The sequence below is a fragment of the Triticum aestivum genome, chromosome 6B, assembly GCF_018294505.1.
Source record: "Triticum aestivum cultivar Chinese Spring chromosome 6B, IWGSC CS RefSeq v2.1, whole genome shotgun sequence".
Lineage (NCBI taxonomy): Eukaryota > Viridiplantae > Streptophyta > Magnoliopsida > Poales > Poaceae > Triticum > Triticum aestivum.
Window position 1 is genome coordinate 13,336,478 of NC_057810.1, and position 13,088 is coordinate 13,349,565.

The following is a 13,088-nucleotide window of genomic DNA, read 5'->3' on the forward strand; positions in this document are numbered from 1 at the left end:
GACTAGAGAAGGAAGACGCGTGTGTCGCGCCTGTGCATGAGGATGTTACAAACAATCCATGAACAAAAATAATTTGAACAGTTTGAATTATGCGTATAAGCAGCACGCCATCCATTTTGATGGAAAATATAAATAAAGAATGCTCGAAATGTCTACAAAAATTCCATTGAACATATGGGAAATTCCGAAGGTTCAGATTACATGTCTCAATATAGGTATGGCATAAATCAGCACTCGCATGTTCGACGAAGATATGATACTGATGTATAATTTCATAATTTAGAATACGAGAAGGTGTGACAGCACCCGAAGCCCGACACCCTTTTATCCTGTGCGTCGAGGCCCGCTGAGATTCGTGCAGCGGCCGGACGAACTGCAGAGCATTTGCAGTGGGAGCTTGCTTTAGTAGGCCATTTTACCAAGGAGGTAAACACATCAGAGTAGTTGAACTTACACACGACGATCATTTTGGTGCACAAACTTGTAAAATACATGTTTCTGGTCATCAAATTGCACGGCGTTCATATACGGTTACATTTCACGTATGCGGCCGTATCTGTGGCCTATGCTGGCATGGCACCGTGGCCAGGGCCCACATTCAGCCGCTTCTCATGATTGGACCTAACTAGCTTGGCTGTGCTTATAATATCTCCATAAGCCAGAAATATGGATCTGAACTATTTTCTGTTCGGCCACACTAGCAGCAACTTGGCAAGTAGTCTGACTATGAGCACGAGCCATGGCAACATACATAGTTATGGCTAGCAAGAGGAAGTGGTAGCTTCCCGTATAGGAAGGAAAGAAAACCAAGAAAAAATAGAAGGCTACATGAAGCAAGAGATCAGATGGAGACACCAACAGCGCGTACTTGACTCACGAGTCCCCTACCAAATTTATATCGCCCTACCCACCACCACATTCATGCCCATCTTCTCCTTATTTATACCACTGGGAACGTACAACGAAAAGTACAAGCGAACGAAGAAGGCCATTTAGCGGGGCCATGGAGTCAACTTTAGCGACATGCTAGCTCTTGGGAGGAGTGCAACCATAAGAAGAGATTGAATAGGGGCCTTAGGGACAAGCTCTCGTTTCTTTGAAAGGGAAATTCACTTGAAGCCACTGGGCATGGCAGACATCCGGAAAGGCCACACAAGTTAGATGGCAAGAACTTGATTCCCTCCGTCAGCAGTTTCCTCGAACCTTGGAATGTGAACACGCCAATTTTGAATGAAAAGGAGGTTTCAAGGGCGCCAACTTCAAACCATCTCCTTCTCAACCACTTACTAGCCCAATCCATCAGGATGGCTTGCATGCCAGGATTGGGTCCAGTAACTCTCGCTTACTTTATATTTGATAGCCATAGGAGATGTGAGCTTTCTGGAATGGAAGTGATGACCATTTGGCTTGTAGTAGGCTGAACACTGAACATATTTGATGGGAGGTCGGGAGGAATGTATTTGTGAAAAGAAAACAAAATCACCATAGCGAGCTGTTGTTCATTGCCATCAGAGGGCTATAGGGGAGAGAAACAAGGGAGCGCTCAAGGGGAGAGCCTCGGGCACTTCCCAAAACGATCCTGGCCTGCGTGCCTGTCAAGTCCATGCTCCTCCGCCGTACTGCTTGCCACTTCTGGCGTTGCGTCTCATTCAGTGCCACCAGCCACTAGTCGGAGCTCCTCAGTCCTCATGATCAAGTCTTTATGAACGACTGTACCATTAACAGAAATAGCACACCAAAAGACACATAAGTGCGCTAATAACGCTACGACCTCACTACCAATCATGAGCACATGAACAACTATAGAGCAAGATAACACTGACCGACCAAAAGGTATCACCAGTAATACCTCCCTCGCATGTCAGTGTTTTAGGGACAGTGATGACATCATCATGAAAAAAAGACATGCTACAAAATTTATTAGTGCTGTCCTTCTCCAAATGTTATTCAAGTTATAGCATGCTAATAGCGTGCGATACTTGAAAATAGTGTTTTGCGAATGAATGTTAAATCTCTACTACCTAAGAGAAACGGAGCGTTCCGTTTCCCCTCTTACATTCGTCCAACGTGCGTTTCGCTCGTCGCTCCTCGATCGTACGCACATGGCCCAAAGACCAAAGCCCAGCCACAGCGAGCCCAGCCTACCGCAAAAGCACACACACTCCTTCCTCCTGATCTAAAAAAAACGCACTCCTTCCTCCTCACGCCCTTGAACTGGCAGCGCTAGGGTTTTAGCGTTGTCACCCATCCCCAACACTTCCTTGGCTCCTCGGCTGCCGCTCGACCTCCACGGTCGCGCCTCACCAACGCTTGCTTTCACGTATCTCGCCCTTTGTCGATACGGACTTGTGCTCCCCGCCCCCATGGTGCTGTGCTGGACGTGTACTCCGCGGCCCCTCCTCCACACGGTCTCGCAGGGGAAGGGCGAGGGCCGAGTCCTGGTGGCTAATGCGTGTGGATGCCAATGTGGTGGCTGGTAAGATTTCCATTGATTTCTTCTCCGTTGAAAATTATCCGGCCAGCAACCTTTCCGCCTCAACTTGACATCAGGAAGGAACTCAGAAAGTTCAGTAATGCCGAGGTTAAGTACACCAACAGAAACAAAAACACGCTGGCTCACCTCCTAGCTGCTCGTGCCAGGAGTCAGGGAAATATGCAAATGATGGCGGGGCGTACCAGATGACCTGGCTGCTGCTTTAGCTGCATATGTTGTGTTGGATGAAGAGTAGATTTTTGTACTCTTTTTTCACCTTTCATTTTTTCTTCTTATTATTTTCTCTGATTTTTTTTCCAACCGGGCTGACAACCCCTTACCGTTGAATAACAAAATATTCATTTTAGCACAAGGATCGACCAACTCTACAGTACATCATGACAGCCAACAAAATAATTAGTTAGATGCAGGTGTGTGAATGATGAATGGGTGCTGCCTTAAATCATCAGCACGTTAGTTGTTGCCTGATCAAATGCTCACCCTGGACAGCCTGCTCGCCCAAGTGGTTATGCCGAGTTATATATAGCTACTGGGCCACCGTCTCGCCGCTCTGGGTGTGGCGTCACTCCTGTTCCCGGCATCGGTACTTCTCCACCAGAGAAATTAACTTAGATTGAGTTGGTGCAAGAGTTCTTATGGTTGAATTCGATTGTTCTTTTAAGGAGAAAGGTTAATAAATGATGTTGTTTTCTACTATGCAAATTCAGTCGTCGTCTTCGCTATTGAGTGCCAAGGTGATGGGCATAAAAGATCTAGATTAGGAACTACGGGGTTCAACATAGAGGGCTGCACTACAATATTTTCCCCACACAATTGAGGGATGTGAACGGCCTAGATAAAAAGGCCCGTGAGTGCATGCTTCGTCGAATATTTTCGATCTATTCAGCACTGGATAAATTACACATCCATCCATCCAACTTCAGTTTTGATATATCTGATGAATCATGCACAATGAATCGTCATTATGTTGAAAAACTTAGATATATAAGAGTGTCTACAAGCAAACCACGTACCACACATTTTCAAAGGTTTGTTTTTCTACATTTATATACATTTGTACTAGCTATGAATCAATAATTATTTCTACATTTTTTATTTGATGCCAAATTTTAAGGAACATCAATATGATGTATTTTTACAGTAATCATCATGCTGACTTGGCACTTCTCCATTCGAGACATACCTGGTTATTGTCGAAGGTTTGGATGATTGTATGATGGATGTACCATTAATGACAATGATGAGGATGGATTGGGGAGATGAAGATTACGGGAGGACACAATGTGAGCGATACTAAATGGAGAACTAATAGAATTAAACAACTTCATTTGTAGCACCTCAGTGAAATTCCTCTATGTGCATGTGTGAAATGGCACAATGAGCCGGTATCATAATGGAGGAACCTCTTTTTGTCGTCGCAGAATCGAAGTTTGTTGTCATTAGAGAAAATTTTATTGTCATACTGTAATTCCAAATCAAGCCAGTTTGCTCTAATGTCCAAAGAATACGAACTGTTGGTGAAAGCGGGGAACAAATGCAATACTTTGAATTTTGAATACACGTAATGTTGTAACTACTATTGCACTATCCTAAACCCTTGCCCTCTTCTTCGGATACAGAATTTCCATGAACAACAAGGATATCATGAATCTTTTGGGTGGGTTGTCGCTGTCATGAAGGAAATGACAGAGCTGCATGTCCTTATGGGAGCAGCTCTAGGTTGTACGTAATAATATTTGTCTTCACTATATCTTGTACTCGATTAATTAGGATCGTACTTGTGTAACTGGAGCATCAGGCAATTGGATGATATGCTAGTATGGTTGCTTTTAGCTGCCAAGCCCCATGAGCTTTTGTTGCAGCGGATAGAAATAGTTGTTGGGCTTCATTTTTTTTCGAGATGTTTGTTTACTGGTTGACAAATTTATTTTTTTGAGAAATACTGGTTGATAATTATGGCACCTGAATTTGGCGTGGCCATCCTGTTACATATGGTCTGCTCTCCACTGGAAATGGGCCTGAGCTGTTTGGACCAAACAGTCTGGACCTGATATGGTCAGTCACACCGACACTCCCCTCCTTCCTCTGCTTTCTCACTCACTTCACTCGCTCCTCCGGCTCCGACTTCTCCGTTGTCCGGTTCATCATCAAGCTGGAGCACATTGCGGATGTCCCGTTCGGGCTCCTCGTGCGCAACTTCTCCGCCGACTAGGCGGCCGATGTCCCGCTTCGTGTCATCCGCTCGTGGACGGCCGACGAGGATGGGTCGTCGCACTCCTTCTCCGTCTCGCTGCACGGGCCGCCTTCCAGCTCCCACTCCCCCCGCTGTTCCATGGGTGGGCTGCGGCAAAATCCTCTGGTGGGGCCAGAGACTATGTCTGGGGGCCGCATGGACGACATCGACATGGATAGCCTCCACAGCGACCCGCCCTTCCCTGGGGGCATGGATCAGCTCTCTGGCTACCGCCCCTACTCCCAGGCTTCCATTGACTGGCTCGCGCGGCTTATCGCCCGGCGCGTCCTCTGTGCGGCTTGTTCCCCCTTCTGTCCAGGTTCGTCTTGTGATTTGAGTCTCCTCCTTCCGGCTGCATTCGCCGGGGTCGATACTAGGAAGGACGCCAGATATTCATGGTTGCTGATCGTGGTCCAGAGACTGTTGGCTGTTGCACGTTCGTTTTCAGCTTCCTGTCCTGTGCTTAAACCTCATCTCGGTGGCTGTGCTTGACGTCGGGCTTAGATTTCAGTGGGTTGGTGTTTTTTCTGTGGTTGAGTCGGAGTTGCCGGTGGCGGGAGACACCGTCGCTTCTAGCTGTTATATGCACTAAAAAGAAGAAGATGGCACATTGATCCACATTGCTCGGCCTTTTTTATAAAGGAAATATATTAATATCGTGAAGCTATCAATTACACCCGACATCTGCACCAATAAGATATCGAAAGACATCAAGGATACACACAGCAAAAAAAAAGAGAGAAATATGAAAACAACGACCCCGTCACAGTAATGAAACACTCGCAACAGCAACACTCTAACCACCATCAAAGACAACAACACTCTAACCACCACCAAAGACAAAACTTGGACTACAGAAGAGGTCTCCAAAAACGACGCCTCCGGAAACAATGCATAAGTGTTGTCGTCGCCCGACAAAAGATCTCCGAAACAATGAATATCAGACTCCTTATGGATGGACCAGAGTGTGCTTGCTTTCTCCTTCCCAGCGCTCCTCTCGTACTGTGTGAGACCGAACGCTTCGGTGGCTGATGTTCTCAGGAGGGAGTGTGCAGCATGATGCGCAATAGGCTGTCGGCTGTGACTAAGATGGAGCTGGATGCTCTCTCTAAACCCCTCGCCGGTACGGTGCTCTCTGAACATGACGACTCTCGGCCCGTGGCCTGAGGGGCGGACGTTGCTGTGTCTATTGGCGCCCTGTACCGGGCCACGACTCAACATGGGATCCAGTCCTGCTATGTCGGCAAAATTTGGGGATCGCACCTTCCCCGAAAGATCAAGATCTTCATGCTCCTGTTGACTGCAGACAGGGTGAACACGCGAGTGAATCTAGCCCGGAAAAACTGCTCTCCCTCCGACCAATGTGAGCGTTGTGCGGGGCTCGAAGATGGCGATCACCTGTTTGTTGGATGCTCCTTTAGTGTCTCTGTCTGGGCTGCTGTTGTCCTGCGGCTGGCACCGGTGATGGTTGCGCTGATCCTGAATGTGTAGCCGCCTCTGAATGTGCCTCTTCCATCCTGGGAGGCGGGCTGCATGGCGCTGCTCTGGCGGATTTGGAAGGCCAGAAACGATCTGGTATTCAACCACAAAAACTACACTTTGCGTGACGTGCTAATGAGAGCTGTTGGTGATCTTGACCTCTGGTCTTGCTGGTTTAGGGATGGGATTTTTATTTCGGTGCCCCTGGTTGCTTATCTCTACTCATTCATCCCGACTCTGTTAACTTCTGCTCACTTTTCCCCACTCCCTTGCCCGAAACCCTCATAACAGGTTATAACGGTCATTTTGTAGTGCTTTTGATGTCAAAAAGGGTTGAAAGTTGATGGCGTGGCCTTTAATCCTGCATACTGAAGCTAAGCAACGTGCAGGTGAGCATTGCGCCTCTCCTTCATCGTCTCTGCTCTTAGGGCTTATAAACCCTGATACTTTGAATAGATTACATAAACATGTAGAACTATACATAAAAATACATTGATCAGTACCGCCTTTTAGCCAAAACGCGCTACTGCTATAGAGAAATACATAAAAAAATACATTGATCATAAATGATCTTTTTGTGTACAATCTGAATTGTCAATATGAGTCCTGACCGGTTGAGAAACCGAAAAAGACTCATATTGTGGCCACAAATTCTACACATAGAGTTCAATGAAGACCAAGTGGTTGTGATAGTTTGAGATGCAACATTTTTAAGGTGATAAAAACTCTGTTAGCGGAGCGAGGTGGGACTAAAAAACCGCTGCACAATAAATCAACTAGAAACTTGTAGTACCGGTTTGTGGCATTAACCAATACTAAAGGTACTGATGGGGCCCCAGCCTGACCACAGCCTGCCACAGGCTCTTTAGTACCGTTTCGTGGCAAGAACCGGTACTAAAGGTTCTCCACATACCGGTACTAATGAGCTCCGCCCCTAGCCGTTGGAGCCGACACTAATGATCACATTAGTGTCGGTTCTATTACAAACCGGGACTTATGTGCTTCACATTAGGCCCTTTTTCTACTAGTGGTAACTGAACCACAACGTTTAACTGTTGAGACATAGGAGGACAACAGATAGATGATGGATCCTGCTCACACTCTGCAGCGTTAAGGCCATCCAAACTCTCTCTTTTTTTTGTGCTACTTAGTTTGAGTATGTTGTGTTGGACTACTAGATGGATTATGCTAGTAGTTGTTCGCTGGATGCAACGCACATTGACTGATGAAATACGCCCATTGGTTACACTTGATGTGTTTGCAACCACACGATAAGGCACCAATCCATTTATCAATGCATTTGTTTGTCGCTGCAGCTGTTTTTTTAGAATGAAGGTACGCGGAGAGCCTGACTTTGAATTAACAAATTCATCAACCAGTCAGAAATTACAAACACACATGGACCACCTCGCCCAAACGATACAAGGGGATAGTCTTGGAGGCTTACAACTCAACGGAGCGAACAAGTTCAGAAAATGGAGGAAAAACAAAGCACAATGCCTGCCCTAACTGAAAACTACAGCCATACAGACGGCTAGGAAATGGACACACACAAGCACAACGAGGAACTATATAAAACAGAGTGTAGAAGTGGGCCCGGCCTTATTCCCAGGGAGAATAACTACACACATCCTCCGTCTCTCTCGCCGCAGAGGGACCCTTCCCTCTCGCCATGGATTGCAAGGCGCAGCATCGTCGGACTTGAGAGATGGTCACCCTAGAGCAGGAGAAGTGCTAGCTTTGAGACCAGCCGCAACACACATCCACTAGAACAATCAACTACTACGCGACTGCCGCGCCGCCACATCCTAGCACACATGAGAACTGCAGGAAAGCCATTGGGTGCAACTACTGAAGAAAGGCAGCAAGGGAATCAAGTAGAACTAACGCCAGCCCAATGATTCTGCATTTTGGACTTTTCCTCTTTGGCTTGAATTTTGGATTTTTCCTTCTATGTGAATAGAATGATTTTGTATTTCTAGTATAAATGACCGAGTCAACATTACTTTCCCTTCTAACGGGGTTGCTCCCTCCTCCTTTTTCTGGGCTTCGGACCCGCTATGCAATTTTAAGTGTTATCTTAAAATGAAATAGGCGGAGTTCCACCCCCGAGCACCAACGCAAACAAACACACCCAATGTTTTTTAAAATAACGCCAGCAAAATCATGATGTGTCTACATTCACAGAACCCGTCGGCTAGGAATTATGCAAAATCATGATGTGTCTAAATTCATTTCATGAATCTTCAGCATGCAGTGTTTCAAGGGAAAATAGGAGGACATCTCAGTTCTGATGAAAGAAGACAAAATGCTTGCACCAGTACAGAGAAAACTAGCAAGACCATAGAGGTACATTATGATGGGACATCAATTTCCTCCCAAATTGGCAGATAAAACTAGTAAAATTAAATTATTTTCTCAACAAAGTCGTACATGTGTGCTTCTATAGTTGATAATGAAGTTGAGAATGGAACAAGAACCTGAACGAATTAATCACAAAGTGCTACTGAATGTTGGATCCCAAGCCGTCAAACTCATCTCATAGGGGATATTATGGGTGGTGTATGGGATCCTATCATCCAAGAACCACCTCACGATCTCCATGGACTGCAGGTCGAGCCAATAGAAACCACCGCATGTGTCGATGAGCACGGTACCACTCTTCTCGGCGAACCAGATTAGCTTGAATTGGCTGTGTTCGTCGGCGGAATGCACCTACCGCCTGCCTTGTCAAGGAAGCGCGAAATTTTCTCCGTCGTGGTGATCACCACATGTGGCCATTGCTGCCACTTTCCTGTATGCTTTGATTGTGCCCATGCCGATATCTTGTCCTCTTCAGCGACGAGCACGAGCACATCGCGACCGGCCGACGATGTTGCTAGAAGATTTTGGTGTTGTATGTGGTGTGGGAACCCTTTCGGGGAGCATCCTCACCATCACCTTTGCCAGTCTGACCCGGAGCTTCAGGACATAGGACCCGGTGTCAGTCAGGCACAACCAGTGGACAGTGCCGCCGGTGACCAGGGCCTTGCCGAGGCTTTGTTGCAAGTGGTTGCCAAATAGGTTAGGTAGAGGGTTCCCCACCGCCACCGCCGGCTCCCCCTCGCGGAGCCGCCGCCGCGGCGGCCGGAGCCCGCCGCCGCCGCCAGCCCCCTCCTTCCCCCGTTCCCCTTCTCCCCCCCTCCTCGCCCCTGTACCCCCGCGCCGCCTCCCCGAGCGAGGCGGCCGGGGGCCCTGCCTCCGCGCGCCTCCAGCGCCTCCCCGCACGCATCCCTCCCCCCGCCGCCGTCAGCCTGCGCCGCCGGCCCTCGGCCGCGTGATGCTGGCGGCGGTGGGCTTGCCCTTCCTCGCGCGCGGTCCTCCCCTGCTCGGGCGGTGATGGCCGGCGGCGCTACGCTCCGGCCGGTGGCGGTCCGGCGTCCTGGTGTGGAGGCCGGCGGTGCTCGCCTTGGTGGTGCCGCCTCTTGGCGGCGGGGTGGTCCGGTGGTGCTGGCCGGCCGGGGGCCGTCCCCGGTCCAGATCTGGGCCCGTAGGGTTCCTTCTGGGTCCTTGCGGGTCGGTTCCGGCACAACCGCGACGCTCTCTGTATGAGGAGGCTGGGGAGCGGCTTGGACTGGGTCAGCGACGCCGGCGGCGTACCAGCTGCTGCGCGGAGGCGGGAGCTGTCCGGGCCTTTGAGGGCCCGGCCGGGCCTGTGGGGCCACGGGCCTGGTAGGCTCCTGCCATGGCGTCCGGTCGGCTACCGTCGTGGACGGTGGAGGTGGGGCCCTCCCGTATGCCGATGGTGCTGTTGCTCTAGTCCCGGCTCCTCTTCTCCGTTGTGCAGACCATCTTCGCGGTGCTGTGGTGAGACAGCGTGGGAAGCTTCGTGTTCGTGTTGGCGCAGGGTGGTGGTCGGTCTGGTGGCGAGCTCCGGAGTGCCTGAGGGAGAGGCTGGGATCGGGAGAAATCTTTGTTGGCTTGGCCGACACCGACGCGGTGGCGCCTGAGGGTGCCGCCGGACCTTCTTGGAGGGCGTCGGGGCTACCCTTCCTCTCTCCTCGCCGTGTACCGGGGGAAACCCTTGGCAGCAGCGTCGTCATCGTGGCGTCCCTTCTTGGAGGTGTTGTTGGGTACAGGCACTTCGGAGTCTCGGAGCTTGGTGGGTGATCTCCGGTGGACGCAGCGGTCACGAGGCTTCGTCGTTTTTTGTCGATCCGCCGTTATCGGCATTTGTTTCTTTTCTTTTTTCTCTTTCTTTTCTTTTTGGGCGTGTTTGTGTTGCTTCCGCCCCAGCCCCTATCGTCGGTTGTATCGGTTGGTTGCTTTGTAATACAAAGCGGGGGGAAATCCTTTTTCGTTAAAAATAGGTTAGGTAGATAGGTGTTGGTGTAGAGGCCCCACATGCCATGCTTCGACGAGAAGGTCTGGAGCTGCAGGTTGTCGCCGTACTGTGACATCTCTAGATATGCCGGACAACGGAGGCGGCCCCCTTATCATTGCCACGGACGAGCAAGAAATAATTTACCCTAGTCATCCTTGGGAACGCCTGTTCGGATGGTAGGGTCAGACTCCTGCCGGTAGCCGGGTCGCACACGCGGAGCTCTTGTGCCAAGCCCACACGGGCGAGGACAAGACCATCACGTGACGAGATGGGAAAGCCTCCGCGGTTGGCCGTGCGGAGCTTGGTGGCATCCGGCGCGCTGGTGTCCACCAGAAATAGCTCCTCCTCAGGCTTGGGCCAGCTGTGGGACTGGTAGATCAGATTGCCGCATAGGAGAGGGAGCACGAAGCGATCGCCGTGCTGGAGGCGGAGGGTGCCGCGGAGGCTGATGTATTCCTTGACGAGGCAGCACATGTCCACGCATGTGGCGGCACAGCGCACGAGGGTGGCCGGGTCGGTGCGCGCCACAATGTCCACCAGAACGTCCAACGGCAGGGAAGCTGCCTTCTGTCGCCGCCCTCTTGCATCTTGCGTCCGCGCCATGGTCGATGCCTGTCGATGGGTGGCTCTAGGGGGGAGCTCTAGATCAGATCGCGTCCCGATCGATGCGGTATAGTGAGCCCAGATCGTAGATGTGCATCCTAGTTGATATTTAAGTCTTTTTTGTAGGATCAAGGGATATTTAGGTATGAATTGGGTTTCGATAATTGTTTCATAACTGGAGATGCGGTCGGAGACGTGCCGATAGAGTCCATGACGTTGACGTAATTGTTTCATAACGGGACATACATATCGATCCTCTATATGTATGTACGTAGCAATGGATCGGGCCGCAACTACGAGGACGTCGTCGTGAGCACCATGGCCACGCAACAAGAACGGTGCTCGCCTTCTTTAGTAGACTGGTCAAACCTCGCCGACGACCTCCTCAGTATGGTCCGCGGCAGAGTCGCCTCCCCGCTCAGCCGTGTACGCTTCACCGCCGTTTGCAGCTCGTGGCGCGCTGCCGCGTCGCAGCATCCAAAGCCGCTGGCGCTCCCTCTGTTGCTCCTCTCACCTGTCGAGCAAGGCACGGTGATGGAGAAGCGCCTGATCTACTGCCCTGAGGAGGCGGGCTCCTCCACGTACCAGTCCCAAGCAAGCTGCGCAACATGCAGTCATCGGATCATACGACGGCGGATGGATCGTGGCTATTGAAAGATCAAGATCCTACTACGACGGAGAATGGATGGGCGCCATAGATGGATCGGCCATGTTCCTGATCGTGAATCTCTTCTCTGGTGTCGAGGTGCCGTTGTCCAAGAAGTTGCGGAATTTTCGACTGACTGACCACAATGAACAAGATTTCATCTGGAAAATAATATTTTCCGAGGTTCCCACTTCAGGTGGCTGCATTCTTGTTGCCATGACTGCTGGGCGCGCTGTGTAAGATAGGCTGTCCGGACGGAGGATGGACCATACAAGGATGTGACATGGAGCCGGTTGGAGACATCATATTCAACCATGGGGGGCTTTATGGCCTAGCACATAGCAAGACCTTTTACACATTTGACATTGGCGTTAATGAAGATGGTGCACCGATAGTTACTGCCGCCTACCTTATGGACGTCCAAAGGTGCGGTGATCCTAGTTGCATGAGCTGGTTCTTGGACGATGCCTCATACATATGCGAGTTGAATGGTAAGCTGACGATGACAGTTATGAGTCGATGGTTGCGAAACTGCAAGTCTTTCTTTAAGGTATTTCTAGTCATGAATGTTGATGATGACGCACACAAATATGAGTGGGAAGAGGTGCGTAGCTTGGGCGATTGTGCCTTGTTCTTGGGGAAGCTATGCTCTTCCAAGGTGGTGCACATACCGGCTGGTGGGCGGGGAGGTGTAGACAGAAACCGCATACACTACTCGAACCATCACTCCGGAGCTAGCAAAGAGGACCAAGAGTTCGAGGAAGAATACCACACAATATCATAATATGGTGACCTAATGTTCCATAGGAAAGACAGAAGCGTTGATGATGGTGGTGATGATGTGGAGCTGTTCGCACACGAACACGTCAACGTGTACCCTCGACGCCGGGGGTGATGCACCGCAGCTCACGTCGAAAAAGACCCGACCAGAAGCGCGGTACGCAAGACAATCCGGCGGGTGCTTTTGAGGACCCGAAACCCCACACGCCCGGGAGGGACCCCGTCTGGACGCGCGGCGGCTATGGGCTGCCCTAGGTCGACCTGACCGCCCCTAGGGCCTCCTGGATCGCCGCCCTGCAACTAGAAGAACGAACGAAGAACGAGGAAGAAGAGGAATGAGGGTTAAGGAGAAAAGATAAAGGTAAAATGTGATATATTGATAGATTGATTGTGTGTTGTTCAATCACTACCGGAATAACCCTATATGCCTACGGCCTTATCTATGCCGACGGCTTTTTGTCGGGGCCGTCGGCATAACTCGAGCTACGCA

The 13,088-nt window shown here is 50.3% G+C and overlaps 1 pseudogene; it reads right to left on the reverse strand.

Moving 5' to 3' along the window:
* Positions 1-8,699: 8,699 nt before the first annotated feature.
* On the reverse strand, positions 8,700-11,172 carry LOC123138603 (uncharacterized; annotated as a pseudogene).
* Positions 11,173-13,088: the final 1,916 nt, after the last annotated feature.